Raw genomic sequence first — 5,608 nt, forward strand, 5'->3', positions numbered from 1 at the left:
ACAGGCCAACTATATCTTCATGGTGAGTGACTGAGATAGGCACTTCTGCCCATCTTATTATGAGGATCTCACACATCTGCTCTCTACTGTGACATTGACTGGATAAATTTGTAGGCTGTGCTTCAGACTTTATGTAGAGCCAGGCTTTTCACACAATGTAGATAAAAGGCACCCATCATTTCATCCCATTTCTGGTCCTAACAATCTTTGTAATACTGCCATTCTATATCTGCTGATGACAAAGCTGTCTGTTGCATAAGGGAAGCGACATCTGCAGCGTGAAGATGCAGCCTTGGCATATGGCCTGCAGATTGCACAATTATTCTGCCTCCGGGGACAAACTGTTGCAAGGTTCAAGCCTTGACATTGTCATTGGCTAGCTGGGAAACTGAAAGCAAAGAATTCCCCTTTCGGCAGGCTAACTCTCCTTCTCTGAAAAGAAAATCAAGAGGGCTAACATTGATGCTTGGAGAAATAAATGTTCATCAGAATCTTGGCAGATAAGTGCCCTTCCACAATTCTTCTATTGTTTTCTTTTTGTCTTTTTCTCCTTCACTTTCTTATGCTCATCTTCCTCTCATCTTTAGATGGTTGTTTTTAGTAATATTGGAATTTTCCTTGTGTTAGTAAAAATAAGAACAGTATATGTTAGTTGTGATTATACTTATGCCTTTTTTCTACAGGTCACTAGATTAAGGGATCTGTATTATTGTTATTTTGAAACCCACAAATACCCATTCTGCATTGCAACTGTGTTCTTTACTTTTTAAATGTTTGTGATATTAAAAACTCTCTTTTTCATTAAAAAATACTAATGGAAGTGAGCCAATTAAATGTTACAAAACAAAAGAGTGAGTATCTTTCGCATCTAACTGCAGAACTTACAATAAGATCAGATTCCTCCAGAAGTAATTAATTCTCTCTCCTCCCTTTCCTGTGATGTTCTTTCTCTATTAAAGACAAACCAGTTGTCATCAGTTGATAAAGACCTCCCAGGATCCCGTTAATGAAAGATGCTATCATTCACGACTATCATTTTTTATTTTCCTCCCTTTAATTTACCTTTATAGAATTCATAACCAGTTTGAATTAAATGCATATATATTAATGAATTTGACTTTTTTTTTGCTCCACTGTCTAGGAATTGAGCAAAAGCAGAGAGAAATTATCAAGTTTTATCCTCAGTTGGTACTATAAAACAATGCCTACCACACAGGAGGTGTTCAACAGACAAAGAAATCAACACTAAGTGACCCCTTATCAAATATAGATAAAGGGCATCTCAGGCCTCAGGCTATCTTTTACATATTTTTCCTGAGTTAGTTTGTTTCCTGTACCACTTTATTTGGATTCTATCAAAAACTGTGCTGTTTCTTACATTGCTTATACGTTATTGGTTTACATGTCTCTATAGTTTCATGGTTTCATACATGCTGGAAGAAGACATAAGATTCCTAGATCAAAGAAAAGATATTGTGGTTAAAGGTACAGTAAACAGCTAATTAGCCAGTGAGCATCCATTTTGCATCAGTTCCCCTCCCTGCCTTCTCACTGAGAGATATGAGGAGGAAAGCTAGATGGAAGGTACCACACAAGCAGTAACCACAGGCAAGGAAAGTCAATGGATTCCAGTTGACTTTTTCCTTTTCTTTCTCTTTTTTCTTTTCTTTCTTTTTTTCTATTTACACAATGTGAGCTTCTGACCTTTTCTCCAGAAGGAAGTGTTCCTTCTGCTTTCTAAAGTGATAGGAAAACCTACTATTGAGAGAAAGATTCTTTTTATCTTCCAAGGAACTTTCCACAAGATCTCTGCAACAAGCTTATCTGGGGAAAAAAAGAGGGCGCGTCTCTACTAATAAGATAGCCAAAGTTCAGATGCATTTAGAGGTTGTCTCTGAGTTGTTTCTACTAAGCCTTTAATTTCAAATTAATGTCTTCACTGTTGTTTTGTAGATAGCCTTCTGTATGACTCTGTGATCCAGTGGATTGCTGCTGGCTCTCAGGAAACTGGCAGTCTGACATTAATTAGGAAGGAGATAGTACAAATCCTCTAGCTCTAAACCAACTCCTCTCTACTCTGCACAAACTTTATGAATATGGCCTTTAAGGAGTATTAGTAGCTAGTGTTTCTCATAAGTGTCTCCCTAAATACAGCAGTCAATCCTCCTACATGTGTTTTTGACAGATTTAGGGATATGAAATTACACAAGAGAAATTAATCCATGTTTACAATAGAAAATATCTCCGTGTGTGAGTAACTGTTGCTGAAATATTTAAAAATCAGAAATTTTCTAATCAGAATGGACCCTCCCTGGACTCTTGGACAAAGGTCCAAGAGAAATACATTTCTCTTAGTAAATAATGTAGTCAGATTCGGTGTACAAGGGATCAAAATTAGCGAGGAAACCCTAGCTAAGGATTTTAGAAACCAATACTCGAACTCTCAAGTTTAAAGCTCTTTGGAAAGACCCTCTGTTGTAATCTCAATGGATGTGTGGGTGCATGCACACTAAAAATAGTATATTGGCTAATTCTGGAATAATATACAAGAAAAATCTTTACTCAACAAAAATACAAGACATAATTTACCAACTTAATATTGGCATGCTTTTACTTATAGTTATTTATGGAGCCAGAGGAGAAATAATCGCACATATTGGCTGGCTGACCAGAGTCACAATTACTGGAACTTGAGTCTTTTTAAGCCTTGATTGCTGGCTACTGTTGTCTCTAAAACAGAGTTACCTAGAATCTCTCTCCACTCTGCTCAAACTAACGCAGACTGACACTGCATCTGGAGTATCATTTTGAAGTCATTCATTTAATGCTAAATTTCCCTTCAATTAAGAATTGAAATCATCCAAATGTTGAATAAGATTGTCCTGAGGAAGACGTTCTTCATGGTGTGCAGCATTTACACAGCTTTTTCATGAACTCTCAAGTGCTCATAACCTGAAGTAATCCCTAAAGAAAAACATTCCAAAAAAGAAAAAAGAAAAAAAAAAAAAAGAAAGAAAAGAAAGAAAAGCATTTCAAAGGCAAACATCATTATTGAAGGTAATTAATTATAGTGACTTATGGATTGAGGTCTTGATATCTAAACCCAACATTATCAGGAATTGCTATAAACTATAGATTTAGAACCCAAATTTCAAAGAGAAAGTTTCTTTTTATATGTAACAGTGATAATAACAACACTATACTGGATGTACTATCAGTAACTTGGTTGTTTGAGACAGGGTCTCAGTATGCATTGGACTGGCTTAGAGGTGTGGCTGTAGGTGAGGCTGGACTCAACCTCATTCAGATTTGCCTGGCTCTGCCTCTCATATGATAGGATTAAAAGTGCATGCCACCAAGCCGAGCTCTTACTAACATTTTAGAAATTTTGCATTAAACATCACAGGGCAGAGTTTAAGCTAGATAATTTACCCAAACTGTATTATTTATGCCCATGAGATGATGATGATGATGATTTCTAACATTCAGCTAAAAAAAATCAATTATAAATTGTAGCTTATTTCGGTTTAGTAATTAGCTGAACTAAAACATGATCCCCCTGATGGCTAGAAATTACTCTGATACGCTACCAGGAGGTAATGTTTACTTCTCACAGTTTGTTCTGAGTTAAAAAAAAAACCCTCTATAATAACTTAGATCTGCACTTTCAGTCTCTATGTCTAACATATGTCGCCATTTAAAGCCAGGACAGAGGGAGAAAGGTCCTTACACACTCCCTGGAGCCTGAAGTTCTCACTGAACCATAGTAGAGACCATGCAAGTGGACTGTCTTCGTACACCACCGTGCAATTAAAACCTATTCAAAGGTAGGCACAGAATAAATAAGCACCGTTGTCTATCATTCATCGTAAACGTCAGCTCAATCTCATACACAGAAATCTTTCAATGAAACCATGAAGAAAAAGCTTAAGGATTTCTTTTTGTTTTTTCATTCTGTAGACTGCTACGCTTTCACCACAGAGAAACACAGCACTTGAGTGTATATTTAAAACTGGAAGTGTTTCTGGAGCAATCAAAATAAAGTTTATCTGATCAGGGGTGGATAGCTAAGCAAATTGTTGTACAGCCTTATAATAAAGTACCATTGAAATAACAATGGTACTAACCATAAAATGGCGTGGTAGATTTCAAAATAAGTACACTGATTGTAGAAGTTAGATAACAGGGAAAATATACCAAGTGATTTCATTTTTGTAGAATTCTAGGGCACCAAAACATATAACGTTCTTGTCTGGAGATGATAAAACATGGGACCTAAGATAATAAAAAGCAATGAGGATATTAAAAAAAAATGGAAGTGTTGTTACTTTCCTTTGAACAATGACATGGGAAAAATTATATTTTTCCTTGATGATGAAGTTAACATGTATGTCTCTATAAACGCGATGAAAATGAAAGAATTTAGGGCTTAAACTTTTTCTCTATTATTAAACCTACTCTCTCTGGGGCTGTGTGGAAAGCAAATACGCACGAGGAAAAGGATATCCTTGGTAGGAATTGGGAGCTGCTTGCTTACATAATGATGGTGCAGAATCCCAAAACCAGCATTATGCTCCTTACCATTTAAGTGATAAAAGGTGATTCATTTAACAATGAGTGAAGAGTTCCCAAATAAACAGACAGGAAGTGGGAAGGAACTATGTTACCTGTCATCATGACACTAACAGACTTAAACATATGCTCTCCAGGGTATTTAGGACAGAATGATTCCTTCTTTAAAAAAAAAAAAAAAAAAGTGGCTCTATGTCACCATACTGGCAGTACTGTCAAAATGATCTGGTATTTATAGCACATGCTGGATTCTATTTCTTACTCAAATATTTAGTTCGTTGATTGACAGTTTCTATTTTCAAGCATTTGTTGTTGAATTTATGGGGACCCGTTAAGCACGCTCTTGGCGAAAGTCGCTGAGATTCTGAACTCAGTTTCTTCCCGGAGAAACGTGTTACTCCGGCATGACGTCATAATCGGGAAGACAAAGGAAGTCAGTACAAGCTTCTCGCACTATGCAGCAACTTCCTCCTCAGCTTCTCGGAGTGTATGAAATCTCAGCAATTCTGAGAAGCCAGCTCTCCCTGGGTGATAATTATAACAAACCATCTTTGCAAAATGTTCAGACTTTTGGAATTTCAAAGGAACTCTGGATGTCATTGAATTACTACTTTTGTATCCAGAAATCTAAATTACATTTTTATCTTATTTCGCTGTTGTTTTATTTTTTTTTAATGTATTAGAATTTATTCAGATTACATACTGATTGTTATTCCCTCACTTGTATCTTTTTTCATTCTCATCCTCCCTCCCTCTTGCTCCCTATTACCCTCCGCTTCAACCGCTCTGGGCCCAGATCCACCTGCCTTGATGGTCTCTTTGTGGGGCTCCTGAACCCTCTGGGTTCTTCCATTCCCTGATTCTTCCATACCACTCTCAGTGCTCCACCCAGATTCCAGCTGTGAATCCCAGCATCTGTCCTGATCTCTGGCTGGGTGGAGTTTCTCAAAGGGCATCTATCTTGGCCTGATATCCACTTATAAGTGAGTATATACCATGCGTGTCTTTCAGGGTCTGGTTCCCCTTCCTCAAGATG

At 37.1% G+C, this 5,608-nt stretch overlaps 1 long non-coding RNA gene across 1 annotated transcript; it reads right to left on the reverse strand.

Moving 5' to 3' along the window:
• Nucleotides 1–451: 451 nt before the first annotated feature.
• On the reverse strand, nucleotides 452–4,988 carry LOC311586725. The gene is made up of 3 exons (XR_014775635.1): nucleotides 4,835–4,988; nucleotides 3,731–3,817; nucleotides 452–2,964 (listed from the first exon to the last, which is right to left on the reverse strand). It is a non-coding gene; the product is annotated as an uncharacterized lncRNA (long non-coding RNA).
• Between the last annotated feature and the right edge of the window lie 620 nt (nucleotides 4,989–5,608).

Source organism: Acomys minous (genome assembly GCF_964271855.1).
Source record: "Acomys minous genome assembly, chromosome: 16".
NCBI lineage: Eukaryota > Metazoa > Chordata > Mammalia > Rodentia > Muridae > Acomys > Acomys minous.